We start from the raw sequence: 16,273 nt of genomic DNA on the forward strand, positions 1-16,273 counted from the left end.
CAACATCCCCACTTTTTCAAACCCGCAACATAGTAAATCTAGCCCTTAGAGCTCTGGTTTATTTTGCCATAAAAAAAAATGCAGCCTACCTTACATCAATTTCAAGGGAAACATAAAAGTGTGATGAAATCGCAGGACATGCAGCTGATTGCATTATGTCACAAGATGAATTACAGTTCACAACTTGTAGGCCATATCCGTACTTCATAAAAAAATAAATAAAAAAAAAGTAACACAAAAAACTCAACCTTCCCTTTTATGCTTATAGAACAGCAACAACAAAAGATGCACTTATTCATGAGTTAAAATAAATATGTAGATTGTATTGGCAACTGAGGTAATATCTTCAGTGTTTTGATCAAAAATGGACTACAGTAAGAACAAAGACCAATACAATCACAGATTAAGCTGCTTGAGATGCAAAATATAAAGTTGCAGAATTAACATCTGAATAGACAAAATAGTTGTAATCATATTAGTTAAAATTAAGCTACCTCACAAAGGAGTGCATATATTCTTTATAATTGACACACATCCTTAACACTCAAGGAATGTCCAATGCTTTACATATTTGCTACTGTAAATGTATCTATGTTTTAACAAATAATTGAAAATAAAAAAGTCATTTTCAATTTTTTTTCTAAAATTAAATAGTGTATTATGGTGCAAGGATCTTAATAAATGTTTTAACCTTACAAATCTGGGTGTGAAATTTGCACAATTCTGATGTCGCAGTTATCATACTAAATTCACCTTAATAATGGGCAGTCTTCTCTTTCATACCCCTGATATTCCAGTTGTATACATTACGCAAACATTGCTAGCCACACAGCGCTGGGCTCTCCAGCCCACCCCTCTCTGTTTACAGTGTTTCCCCAGCAAAATAGATCAGCAATTTGCCATCAGTAAAGGATCTATACATGTTGACAGTCACTTAAATTCATGAAGCATGTCTGCATGGTAAAAAAACAAAGCTGCTTTCCTGCATGCATATGAACCAATTTCAGTGCAGCCATGCACTGTGGTGTCATTCATATGTTTCATGATTTATTAGGTCAATCTGTTAACCTTCAGACAGCTTCATGTTATTATATTCATAACTTACATATTGCGACTCATTTACACCTTTGCCAACTAGGACACCTGCAGAAGAATCTCCATAAAAGCTTATTTTTCACTTTTTGTATTGAACAATTTTCATGTATAAGAGAATACGTTTGAGTGGCCTTAAATTGTGAAAGTATCTTTATACTTGTGTCTTGTTCCCGGTCAAGCACGTTACTCACAGGTGATCGGCTTGGACTACTTAAAATCCTGCATGCTAACCAGTGGATTCTGTGTGCATCTATTATTTCTAATTTCTAAAGTTAATATAACAAGACACTAAAATGCCAGCTTTTAAGTATTGTGCTTAATCACCAAAGCACTGTTAAATTGTAATGAATGCTACTCCAAACTAGCGTTTTAAATCCCAATTAGTCATCATCAACATTTATTTATATAGCGCCACTAATTCTGCAGCACTGTACAGAGAACTCATTCACATCAGTCCCTGCCCCATTGGAGCTTACAGTCTAAATTCCCCAACATACACACACAGACTAGGGTCAATTTTGACAGCAGCCAATTGACCTACTAGTATGTCTTTGGGCTGTGGGAGGAAACCAGAGCACCCGGAGGAAACCCACGCAAACACGGGGAGAACATACAAACGCCACACAGATAAGGCCATGGTCAGGAATTGAACTCATGACCCCAACGCTGTGAGGCAGAAGTGCTAATCACGTAGCCACCGTGCTGCCCTTATTGCTCTTTACTGACATTTCCAGGATTTGTAGTTTATTTTAACTAACCATATACACGCAATACAACAGTAAGACTACGATCCACATGTTACAGTTGCCACTACGCATTCAGGTAGGAAGCATTCTCCCGGTGTCCACCAAACTCAGATCTGTCAGATGGTGAAGTGTGATTTATCACTCTAAAGCAGTGGTTCCCAAACTTTTGCAGTTCGCGGCACCCTTAGAGTCTCAATTTTTTCAAGGCAGAGTTTGTATAACAAGCGGAATCTGCATACACGTGATTTTGATCATTCTGGATTGGTGCGCACCGAAGACAGCATTTGGCTTGTTTTTCTCCAAATCGATTATCTAATATGAGCTCTATATAACATTACTTCATGATATGAGGATATCATCTGCTGGAGGTGAGAACAATCATTCCTTTTGGAGGTACGAGATTTCTTCTGATGTTCAGCCGTCCAGGCGGTAAGAAGTTTCTTTTGCAATGTACCTATTCCATTGATAATCCCAGCTATTTGTGGATCCAACCTATCTGCGGACTTTATGATCGTAATGCCGCATGTACAACAATGAAGCTATCCTATTCCTCTTAATCTAAAGAAGTAACACTCGGTTTTGCAGGACATCGTTTTTGAAGTGACATTCTCCTTATCCATACGGCTGTTTAGGATTCTTAGAGAGTTACTCCAATTTTTCAATAACTATTGTTGTTGCCATTGGCAATGCTTATACTCAAGCGGGACACTGTTTACTAAGATGCAAGTGCATGTTAACTAAATGTTTCTCCTTTATTAGGAGTTATTGTACATGTAATGGTTTTTATTTGAACTCCTTGTATGTATTTTGTGGATTTGTCTTTTTTATATGTTTGTTTTTATTGTGGAACACGTACTTATTGATCTTAATAGGTCCTTAAAGGTCCATTCATGTGATTTGATTCAAGTACTATAATAAATGCTGGATTAGGCGATTTCTGCGCAACTCTTCCTTTGTTTTTACTATATCTTTCTGGAGGGTTAACACTACCTCCTTTCTGGGTTGCTGCATCTGTTGCCGAGATTTTAATAAGTAATATTTGTTCTATTTTGGGATATACTAGCGCCAGAGATCATAGTTCTTTTTGACATAAATCAAAGGGAAAAGAATATTTTTATATATATTTTTTTCAATTATATTTCTATCAAAGAATAATTTACAACTAACTCACTCTGTGCCCCCTCTGCATCTCCGCCGACTCTGTGCCCCCTCTGCATCTCCGCCGACTCTGTGCCCCCTCTGCATCTCCGCCGACTCTGTGCCCCCCCCTGCATCTCCGCCGACTCTGTGCCCCCTCTGCATCTCCGCCGACTCTGTGCCCCCCCCCCCTGCATCTCCGCCGACTCTGTGCCCCCCCCCTGCATCCCGGAGCCAGGAAGAAGAAAAAAAAAACCAGCAAAAAAAATAACTTACCAATCTGGCGGCGCCCGGGACCCAGCATCCTCCTCTCTCCTGCCGCTTGTCACTGAATGTCAGGCGTGATAACGTCACGCTCAACATTCAGTGAGAAATGAGGAGGGAGGAGGATGCTGGGTACCGGGCGCTGCCAGATTGGCAAGTTATTTTTTTTGCTGTTTTTTTCTTCTTCCTCACCGCCGGATTGGTAAATTTGTGGCTTTGTTTGTTTTTTCCTCTTCCCCCGGCTGCGGCACCCCTGTGACAGCGCCGCCGCACCCCTGGGAGCCGCGGCGCACACTTTGGGAACCGCAGCTCTAGAGAACGTGTATACATTGCTCCAGAGAGCAATGGTGCTGTGCTTTACACCACTTCAGTCAATGTTTGGAATTGCACATAGTTATCGGAGGCTTGGGTGTGGCTGCTTGTCCATGTAACCCAAATTCATGAAGCTCACGACAAACAGTTATTATGCCGACATTTCTTCCAGATGCAGTTTGGAACTCTGTAGTGAGTGTTGGAATCGAGGACAATTTTTACACACTATCGCCACAGTCAGAGGCCCTGTACTGTGCGCATGTGTGACCTTGGCAGTTCTGAGCTGTTGTTGCTACACTTTATAATAACAGTACTTTTAATGGGGCAGTTCTAGCAAGACAGAAATTTGACGGACTTGTTGGAAATGTGGCACCCTATGACAGTGCCATATTGACAGTCACTGAGCTCCTCAGTACGACCCATTCAATTGCTAATGCTTGACAATGACGAGTGCTTAACTATATAGGCTACTTGATTTTATGCAACTTACCAATGGTGTAGCTGCAATGGCCAAATATTAATTAAAGGGATGTCACGTTCTTTTGTCCAAGTGGTATAAGTTTATTAGCTTGATAGGTTGAGTTCCTCTTTAATATTGACCAATTGTTATTGACAATATCTAATTCTATTTTAAAATGCTTCTTATAATCTCTTTATATTCTATGAACATTGTAAATATTTCTGTTTAAAAAATATGCACAATACAAAAAACAAAGTTTAAGATCTAACCATGTTCAGTGACTAAGTCATGATGGGGGTCTGCAGAGCACTGAGGTCCACTCAGCCTGTGCATGACATGCTTAGGTGACCCTACCCAACAACCAGGGGCGGGCTGGGCTTGGGGAGCAGGGGTACATCTGCCCCCCAGGCTGGTCCCATAGTGGGCTACCTTGGGCTCAGTCACCTGCATTTTTTTTCCTTTAAAATGTTCCTAATAAGCTGCTGAGTGGAGTCTTGCCCCCCCCGGGCTAAAATTTGCCAGCCCTCCCTTGCCAACAACAAGGTGTCTCTGGAAATTCTGTTCAAGTGTTAGCAACTACGTTACTGCCTTAAAGAATAACTAAACAAATTAAATACTCACAAACTGTAGTATTATCCTTATAGCAAAATTTGAGTGCAGAAATCTTCTTATAAGACTACTTACATTGAATAAAAACACACACTGAAAATTGTGGGGTCGGGGCTACAATCAGGGGAAATAAGGTGATCGCCTACAAACCTAAAGATTATGTCACTTATTTACTGATTTTATTTTTCTCTGCGGTGCCCGTGCACAGAACATCAGCCACAACAAGAATTAAAATTAAACAAATCAACTTCCACATTGGCTGACAATGGGAAATAGTCATTATGTTTAATTATTTAAATGAACTTTGGAGCACCCTGCTTGTTTCCTACCTTGTGCTGTGATGCTCCAATGATAGGCTGGGAATGTGGCGGTGTGCTGTGATAACACACTCCCAGCCTGTCACTGTCATGTACAGCAACAGCAGACAGCACTGAGACAAACACCCACTCTGTGGCAGAACTACCACTGCTGCAACAGGTGTGGTGCACCAGGGCCCATGGAGATAGTGGGGCCCGCTGCATGGGGAACTAGTGAGCTGTGGGCTCCCATTCCCTCCTCCAGCATCCCTGCACCGGGGCCCACAGCTCACTAGTTCCACCTCTGCACCCACTTCTCTTCCAGCATCAGTGTGAGGCCTCATAAATTGCTTTATATAAGTTAATGTGCATTCACAAAGCTTATTAAATAGTTTTTTCATACTTTAAAAGTGTTGGAATAATAATAATAAAAAAAACTACACTCCCATGATGTGTACATGACACGACTGTTGTTCTTTAGAGTAATGTCACACCGCACAAGGCAAGCGTTCATATTAGCGATATGCGTGACTTGTGTGACATCACTGCTCACTTGGATTCGGCTCGGTGCTAGAATCGGGCCTGCAACCAAATCCTTTAACAGATTGGTGTATTCACAACAGAGCGCAGGATTTGCTACATCTCCATTACTATTAAAATCTTTATAGGAGTTATGTAAAATTAGATTGATATATAAAATTAGATGTCCTGCAATTGGCACTAATCCAATAATTTGCTTGGACATAATAATACCCATGGTATGTCTCCAGGCCTTTAGATAAAGGGAAACAAACAATTCTGTACTTAGATCCTTTTTGTGATTTTTTCCCTCTCATTTTTTTAATGTTAAAGTAAATTCTATTCACCTAGCATGATATGACAGCAAATTAATAAAAATGCTCTTTATAGCATCTATATTCTTACTACAACACCACCTACAGGTTTCTGCAGCTTGCTCAAACATGCTGCCTAGAATGGATTCCACAGATAATGAAATGATCTAACATTTGTGGCTGAAAACACAAAACGTATGTCTACAATAAATGTCTTGGCTTACTTATTCACCATCTACTAACACAATACAACACAAACTCATTCTACAGGCAGCATGCAGAGTCTCCCTCAACAGCTCATAATGAAACTGTTAAAATACGCCTGACTTCCTTTCAAGTAGATCACGTAATTCACTGGGAAAAAAAATGATGAATTGACCTATAATTTTCCACTCACTTGATTTGTAAATATAGGAAAAATAGCAATGCGGAACTAGTGCCATAAACCCAATGGAGAGGCATGGATAGTAATGACAGACTGCTGCCTGTAGTGTGGCTACACTGTCACTAGAACAATTGTGGGGACATCACATGAGTACAGAAGGGTCATAATTTCCCTGGGCAGTATGGATTTATTTATCCATTATGAGACTCTACACATTTATGACAATATCATTAGGTTTCAGGACGTGCCAGCCAATTGGAGCATGTGGTGGGACTGTGAGCCTTAAAAGGTGGGACAGGTTGTAAGTGCCCAAATTACAATGGGAAAATATCTGGTTAACGGTGCAGTGTTTGAGCTTCAATACACCTAAAGTGGTGACAGAGACAGTAATACTGCACCAGCAAGTTTAATGTCAATATACAAGGACAAATACTTACAGGTTTTATGTGATCAGACACTTCAATATTTAACTCCATATAATTTTGCAATGCAGGTTGTGTCTTTATGTAATAGTTAAGCATTAGCTGGTAGATTAAATAGGCTCTATGTAACAGTATAGATGAATTGTTGATAGCAAGAACTGTATTTACTTTATTTGGTAAACAATGTGAAAAATGTTACATGCCTTAAAAACAAAAATATGCAAAAGGTGAATTTCCATCCATAAACAATAAAATGCTACTAACATTTTCTTTTAAATGTTACACTGCATTTATTTTAAAACCACAATTTAACAAAAGAATTCCACAAGTAATGTAGACAAGGAGGGTGAAAGGAGGGGGGTTATCACAGCATTCCTGAAATTGCTAAACACCAGCACAACTCTGCTACCAAAAATACACCACTGAACAAATCACGCTTCACAAATTGTCCATTCACAGTAGCTGCACTGTCAGTCAATGCAGGGTCCATTTCTCACATTTGTACACTAGGTACAGTGATGGATTCAGCTCCGTGGCATTAGCTGCTGAAGACAGACTACTCTCTAGGGGGGAAAAAAAATTGAAAGAAACGTGTCAAAAGCCATTAGCAAGGATCTGTTTGTATGGGGAAGGAGCAGTAGCAGGGAGAAAAATAGTGATATGTAATATCGTTTAGTGGATGGTAAACAAGTCAACACAGAATCCCAGGAAAGCAGACAAGTTATTTAATGGCTGAAATCTAACCACACAATGAGCAATAATTCCATTTACTCTAATGATTAAGTCACAACTGCTGTACTTGCTTTCCTATTGTCGTCAGGAGTAAGTAAAATTGCCTGAATCATTTATTTTGTCAACTGCAATAAAACTAATTGATTTCAGTTTATGCCGTTTTTCCTACTCTCTCCACACACTGAGATCCATAACTAGCTTGGTGGTATTTCTTAATTTCTAGGTAATAATGAAAACTAACAGAGAAAGCGCTTCATTTACAGCTATTTGTAATTATTTTCTGCCAAGCAAAGGGTATATTTTGCATATTTTGGTGTACACTAGCATATACAGAATATATCATGCAGATAGCTTTATTAACTAATAATAATAATACCAAAGTCCTTTCCATACTGCTGTACAAAAATGAAGGTGCATCCAGATTGAGACAATCTGCGCATGATGGCAAGGAGAAAATGTGCCATGAGCGAATGTGGTATACCTGTGTGGACATGGCACACTCTGTGCCTTGGCATTTGTCCCAAGCCTGCTCCATCCGTAGTGAGAGGAGGAAAGTACTTTACGGAGAAATGGTCTACCTTAGTAAATTATGTGATAAGAAAAAGAAAACCAACATCTCAGTTTACACCCACTTGAGATTAATAGCGGCTGCCCGCACCTAACATGTGCCATCTGCTTCTCCATGTACTGTATCGTTTCACTATCATTCTTCCACCTCAGAGAAACATAGGTGTGCACAAAAATCGAGCCCCATAATGGGATTTCTAAAGAACAAGCAAAAAAAAAAATGAAATAGCAAACAGTTTGTCCTGGATTACCAGATGTGTTCTATCAGCCCGTTGTTGACAGTATGTCGACAACTAATCAACAAAAGTGCAGGTGTTATGTAAAATTCAATTTGTACATATAAATTCCTAAAATCCACAAGTCCATCATGACATAACTGTAAAAAACTATAAAAATAGGACTACATTGTGCTCACCACAACCATTAATTCTAAATGGGGGTTATATAAGGGTGTGATTATATTACAACCAAAAATAAATCCATAGTCTGCATTCCTCTTCGGCAATATATTATACACTGACATTTGTTATGCTGTTTAGCCAATGCACTCTAGAATACAAAAAGGGAATTTTGTTTCCAAATCTTTAATGCATTTTAACTCAATTTCAACTATTGGTACGCTTTTTACAAATAGGTCTTACTTGCATATAGCTTTGCAAGGCAAATACTTCCAAAGCTATAGCACCAGTTATTGCACACTAAGGGGTAATTTATAAAGCTGCAAGTTTCCGGCGGGTTTGAAAACAGGAGATATTGCCTATAGCAACTAGATTCTAGTTATCATTTAGTTAGTACATTCCACAAAATAGTAGCGATAATATGATTGGTTGCTATAAGCAACATCTCCTCTTTTTAAAACCGCTGGAAACTTGCGGTTTGAAAAATATACCACTAAGGGAGACATATTACACGCCATGGAAAGTATGAAGGGCTGCAAATTACCCTGAATAGTTCCCAATGATCACAAAAACAATTCAAAACTCATTTTAAAAAATGTTCAAGACCTTTACAAAAAAAAAAAAAGATACACTACTACCTTATGTGCCCTTAAATAATTTAATACTGGTTACCAAATAGAAACAACACTGTGCATGAAATATAAATCCTTCAAATGTATGTTTGTTATTGAGTGTCACAGTGGTGACTCTAAAAGCATACTGAAATCTACATACTCTATTAAACCTTTGAAATTGCAACATGATTTTTTTTTAAGGCAATCATTTCAGTCCATTACACTACATGCATCGAAATAATGCTTCACTGCTATGCTGTTTAATAGACTTGACACATGAAAAATTGCTTGATAGAGACAAGTGTTGTCAACAATTCAAATCCCTAATACACATTCTCAAATAACATTTAACTTCAACATGACACAAAAGAAGTATTCACAGGCACCAATATGCAATCTGCAATTACTGGATATGTCTATGTGATCACATGACTGATACTGAGCCAGACTAACTCCGATCCTTCCTCTGATTTTTTTCCATTTATGGAGCAAGATTTTGAGGGTTTATTTACACTTATTACAGTACTTTTGTAGTTATTTGTTTGCAGTCCTGCAGAATTTAAAACACATTTTAATCAGTTTTAATGTGTTAAAAATGCCTTTTTAAAGGTGTTACATGGACCTAACTAGTGAAAGACAGACACAAAACAAAAGAGAAACAGAGATAAGACAGCTACTTAAATGTTCTTTCTTTCTGTCACCTCTTGTTTTATCTGGAATACCTGCGGAGGAGGGCTGGTTATTTTTACCTCAGAGGGCTAGATTTACGAAGCTGCTGATCTGAAAAAGTGGGGATGTTGCCTATAGCAACCAATCAGATTCTAGCTGTCATATTGTAGAACACACTAAATAAATGAAAGCTAGAATCTGATTGGTTGCTATAGGCAACATCCCCCCTTTTTCAAACTCGCAGTTTAGTAAATATATCCCAGAGTGACTTTCATATTCACATGACTTGTCAGCAGTACATTTACAAAATGCCATGTACACTAAGTTCTCTATTTACGAAGTCACTTTTGGGGTAGCTTTCCCCACATTTATCTATAAGCTAGTGACACAGTTGAGGTTCATGTGGAAAGAAACTAAGTGCAGTGAGAAAGTTCTCTGAATTTATTTTAGGTTTTTCCCTACAGGACATTGTCAGCACAATAATTCAAAAGACCTGCAAACTGCAGTCTAAACTGAGGGAAAAAGTTTATTCTTTAAAAAAAATAAAAAAAGAATAGAAAATAGTGGTAAAAATAAAATATATAATATATAGCTTGCATATAATAAACACACACAAACTGCATGAGTCTGGTCATATAGCTCTGCATGATTATATATTTCTGTATCAATTACATATTTGCCTAAAGACTCTCCTCCACCGCCATATCAGACATATCCCATTCTGCATTACCAACCAGTGTCATGACATAATAGAACACAACTCATTCTTTGACATCATTAGCACTCACAAACTATGTCTAAAGCATCTCTAATGTTTACACATGCCCTATTAATGTGTGTTTTTTGTTTTATCTATGCTTACCATTATAAATTTACTGCATGGTAAAGCACCCAAAAAATCATTTTTAAACCGTATTAATTTTTAAACTGTTTAGGTGGGAACTAGCCAATAAGAAACCATGTATCCTATTTTTAATGCACTTTTATGCATAAGCAGATGAAAACCACATTCAAAACGGTTAAGTGTGATCAAGCCCATAAAGCTTGTGCCATATCACTTATTCCATGTATGATCTAATACATTCCATCTATGATCTAATACATGAGATCTAATTATTGCCTATACGCATCAAGAGGATAACAAATGATTGGCTGCAACTCAACTGTTCAGACATATTTCACCATGAAGCTAAACATTTACACAAAAGCATTCAAATCACATGTCTTTATTTCATAGGTTGTGTAAAGTTTTAATATTACTACAAAAGTTACAGCAGATAGTGCAATTATAGATGGTTATGCAATAAATTGCTTATAAAGATTATATAAATGAATAAAAAAAAAAATTCTGAAACAAACACAAGAGTAGCAGATGTGTTTTCTTTAGGTCCAAAAAGTTATGTCCTCATTTGTGTAAAAAAATGTTAGGATAGAAAGTTTAGCCTTCATTATCTATTTTGACTCTTATTATATAGCACCTATATATTACACAGTGCTGTATGCATTATAGGTGTTAGAAGTCAGTATATGTGCAAGTCGTTTAATGTATTAACATAAGACTGAAGAATGTCAGATGGCTTTGTTTCTCGGTGTTACGTAGCCCAACAAGATTTATGTCAGCTGCATTGTAAAATTGATTAACTACTGCAATTTGTTTAGAGCACTTCTTAAGATTAAGCCTTAAGAGATCAAGCATTTTATTTTTAATTATGCACAGCATTTTAAAAAAGAAGCTTCGTAGAGAACAGACAAACCCAATAGTCCTATAGACTACTCACTAAAATAGTATTACTGTATATTACTACAATTGACATAATTAATTCATTTGTGAACAAGGCTCATCAGACACCCAGATCACATAGTTCAATACTTTATACAATATTATTGTTTTTGCAGAATACCAAAAGGGTACAATATTTAGAGTCAGAGTTACTTTACTCCCAAACTTTCAGTGTAAGAAAGATGATCACTTCTGGTACATTAAGCATCCTGGGAATTCAATATAAATGCAAGAGAGTAAGCTGTTAATACCGTACATCTATTAGAATGCGGGCAGTACACAAAACATGTATACACAAGTCAAATCATACTTCAAAGTTTAAAGGGTAATATCACAAAGGGCTACATAAACTGATACCATTTTAATATTCGTTTCAATATTCTGCCTTTTCTTTTCCATAATTATCCATAACCCCCCCACCACCACACACACTCAAATGGAGCCACCTTCCCTTGCTGCTTACCTAAGCAGACAGGAGCAGCATCCTCTACTCTAGAGAGTGGGATTGTGGCACTTGGCTGTGACATCAGAGTATCACCGACATGGAGCAGCAGTGTCAGCAGCTTCACACGTAAGAAGCTGCTGGCTGTCTCTCCTTTATGTTAAAGGATGGCACTGAATGAGAGGACACTAAAAACACTGGATAAGTGACATTATGTCATCCTAATCAGAAGATGCTTAGTTGAAAAGAACCCAAAATGAACCTCTGTTATAATGGAATGGAAATGCAACTATTAAACACTAACTGTGCTTAGTCTAAAATGCTGCAGAACTATCCAGTGTAGTTGGTATCACCTTGTTTATGTGCATGTACACCTCACAGCGCTCATAGAATCTGTGTTTTTCATCTGTATTTTTTATGCAAAAAGTCACATCATTTTATGAGAATTTATTTGGGATTCTTTAAAACACTATGAAAAGTACATGGGAAAAAAACAATGATTTATATGGTCATTTACATATAAATCTTGACATTACATTGTGTTGTTTTTTCCCTAACATTGCATGCTAAGTTTTATACATATCTTGCTGCATATTCACATGAACATTCAAATCAAAGGGACTTTCTCTACTATATTGGAATGGAACGATGGACCTCATCCATACAGGTTCACAAATCAAATTTTAGGTGCAGTCTATAGTCATATTTATTCAAATATGAATATTTTGGAACCAATTTTCAAATTAGTCTGTGGCTTGCTTTTGTTTTTCAAATGAGTGGGGCTTGGCCATCATGCAACCAATCTGAGCATCTAATCATTGCCAATAACAGAGTAATGATGCCAGGCTCCTGTCTACCGGGTATGAGTGGGAGAATAATGTGGTGTCTACTGATTTTCAGTTTGTGCGTTGCACAAACACACACTGAACAGTTAAACTAAACCATGCTTTTTACCATGGTACACATTTATTATATATTGGACAAAATAAAATTAGGTGCCAACTGTTAGAAGCCCATATAAAAATATATTGATATGTGATATTTTCATCATCCAAATCTGTATTTTGATTCTCCTCTGGTGATGCAACACATAATCATTTCATCTGATGCTTTAAATAATCCCTCTATGGACACCGTTAATGAATGAGGTTTGAGCAATGTGCAATCTCAACAGCCAGGTGAGAGAGTAGATTTCATTACTGGTGACTGAAACCATACACTCTTCTGAAATAGGGAGGCAATGACAGCTGAATGCTAAAAAATGAAAAGTGAAGACACAGCAGAGATACCAGTTTATTTAGCAAGCCCATAATTTGACTATCCCCCCCCCCCCCCAAAAAAAAAGCCTACATATAAAATATTAGTACTTCGTTAGAAGGGCACCACTCCCTCTTAAACTAGCGTTGGCGTGTTTCCTCTGCTGACTAGTACTACCCCTCCTCTCCTACTTTACATGTATAGACTGTTAATTATACGGCCAACACATGTTATACAGGCACTGGACACAGCCACTTGAAACAGAGGGGCAGCTGCTCTAACATGAACAACCCTTGTTATTCTTTTTGACCAAGTAGGAATGCCAGATACCCAACCACCAGCTTTGTGGATTATTTAAAGGAGCAGGTGACCAAGGCACAAATTACACCTTCTAGAAAGCCACTCCATTGCCCATCAGCTGTTAATGACATCATGGCTAAGGTTGTAATGTTGGCAGAGAGCAGACTATGGACGGAGTAATATAGATAGGGAAGCACCTGGCAGTAATCTGCTTCCAGCAGCTGTCAGACCTGAGAACTAGATTAGTGGGCACCCCAAGTAATCATCACTGAGACAGACACCATACTCCATGGCTTCGAGGGGAAGAGACATCGTGGCAATGTCCAGTGGGACATCTCACAGCCAACTGAATACCCCCAATGCATCTATTCATGTTTACCAAACATATATTGATAATATTTACACATTTCTAACCTCCCAGCCCTCACTGTCTTTACAATCTATCTAAAAATTGTTTTGGTAAAGTATGTATGTCAGGGGAATACAACAAATTGATAAAAATGTTTTCTCCACCCGCCCCCAGTTCTGTTTCATCAACAGCCTTGCTAAAAGACCTGTGTGCACTGCACAGTCATCCCTCCATAGACATCACTGGTCTCAGGTTTTGTCCACCCTCCATTCATCTGTTAAACAAATGGTATGGAAGAAACACAGATTCAAGTAACAATGTTTTATCAACCTATAATAAACTTTAGCCTTGCAGAGTTGTACCTTCTTGAACCAGAATAAGCCATGTTTCTAGAAGAACATCTGCAGGTAATGACTGGAGATCTGAACATTCTTTTGATTCCATCAGGCAAAAAATGTTATTTTAAGATATGCAATCGTGATACTATACAGAGACGTTTTAAGAAATATTTCTAGTACTTTAACGTCAATATAAATGTGAATGTACAGAACTACCAGATTTTTATACACACATCTACAGACACACTGCCGAGACAGATATATACCATAAAAATAGTAAAAAGTGGCCTTATTTAATTACTTGGTTCATTTAGTACTTATAGATGGCACAATAATGGATTGATTGTGCTATGGGTTCCTTAATAGAAATGTACAATTCCAATAAATTGTTATATGTTGTGTCTTACAGGACTACTTTAAACTCTACAAGCAGGAACTAAGAAGGTTTAAAGGGGACAATTTATCAAAGGGTAAAAACCCTAGCGCTGGTTGCTGGGAAGATACCCTATTTTTGTAATAGCACTGGAACTGGAAACACAAACCACCGTAAAGCCCCCATGCAGAAAAGGGCCAGCCAGAATGATACCATAGGATAGCTTTCGTCAGTGCATCAGGGTATTGCTCACATGCAAAGATAATAACATTATTAAACTGGTGGGAGCAGGGGAGGGGATTTATCGCTACACTAAGCAGCAGCAAAACAAATACTTATTGACGCAACAAACGTAAATTTTAATAAACATGCCCCAAAGATTCCACTCAAAGGGGGAGATTCAATTAGGAGCCATGTGCTGCCGGAAATCGCCTCGATGTACGGCTACGCACATTGTCAACTAATATGGCAAGGAATCTCCACTCATTTTTCTGCTCACTTTTATGTGGAACGCAGAAAAATGAGCGGATATTTCAGTCAGGACATTGCATCAATGTGTCTCCACAGACTGTTCTGGAGACACATTGTGCTGAATTGAACCTCCTTCTAAGCATCTGAACAGCTGAGGCACATAAACTCACTGAAACCAATTTAATGAAATATAAACTATACATATGGCACAGAACCAATACCATTGAATACCGAATAGATCTCATCCTGAGTGAACTTTCGTGAGAAGTGTTCAGGTAAAACAAACAAATAATCACATGGCCGGTCCTAATGTAATGTCATGATAAAAACATTATGTTAGTGTAAATTTAAACCTTGATTTGCCCAAAAAACTAAAAGGATATAGCAATGCAGTCCTATTCAAAAGTTTATAGAAATCACTTATTAGAAGATGAACACGTAGAGATAAATGTGTATTTCTGTGTCATAGAACGCTACCAAAACCATGATAAGTGAGGAGCAAAGTAGACAAACATGTCCATGATTTCAGCCTGATAAAGGAGCCATCATAATAAAATAATATTACAATGACAAGGAAGATGTTATTAGACACTGGCTGAGGGCTACAGTAGATGGAGTTCAACAATGAATATTGACTGGACTAGAATGTAGTAAACTATGTACAAAGCTATGTCATGAAAGATCACAAGTGCTCTTTCCATCCAATTGTAAAGATTCCTGATGGAACATTTCACACTCAGCAATAACTGCAAAGTTTGGGTTTCATTAAAAAAAAATAAAAAAAAAAATTCAAAAACATTTTTTGACAAACCCTTAGTTCTTGGGGTGTCTTGTTTATATCATCTTTGGTTATGATTTATATAGTGCCAATCATATTACGTAGCACTGTACAGAGAACAGTAGTAATCAACCTCTGACTTCTTTTCTTTAAACCTTACACTGTGCAGCAAAGATGACTGTCAGCAGTATGCACATAATGCAAAGTGACACACCAAGCTCAGTGAATACTGCATGGCCTGTAGTTTTCTTGTCACTGTCTCCTCAGGCATTTGTAAACTGAAGGGACAAGTCTGACATTGGTTGAGAGAACATAGGAGTGACAGTTACGCAAAATAAACCAAATATAGGAATTGCTCTCCTAACATTTCAGCACAGTTATATCCTCACCATGACAAGCATGCTAAATATTTGTTATTTTTATGGAAATGAATAATATGTTCGTATGGATAACCAAACACAAACAAAAAATACACACAAATATATATATATATATATATATATATATATATATATATATATATATATTTATTACACCCATATACACACATACCTACACACCATCTCTTCCCCAGACAAAAGGCACCCACATAGTTAATGTAAAGATCAGTTATTTTACAGTCACAAGCAAATAATTGCAGCCTTGA

The 16,273-nt window shown here is 37.7% G+C and overlaps 1 protein-coding gene across 14 annotated transcripts in view; it reads right to left on the reverse strand.

The window, feature by feature from the left end:
• The window catches only part of GRIP1 (glutamate receptor interacting protein 1), a 473,755-nt gene that overhangs the window by 269,225 nt on the left and 188,257 nt on the right, over nt 1-16,273 (reverse strand). The gene's annotated exons all lie outside the window — the stretch shown is intronic.

The sequence above is a fragment of the Mixophyes fleayi genome, chromosome 4 (assembly GCF_038048845.1).
Source record: "Mixophyes fleayi isolate aMixFle1 chromosome 4, aMixFle1.hap1, whole genome shotgun sequence".
In the NCBI taxonomy this organism is placed as follows: domain Eukaryota; kingdom Metazoa; phylum Chordata; class Amphibia; order Anura; family Limnodynastidae; genus Mixophyes; species Mixophyes fleayi.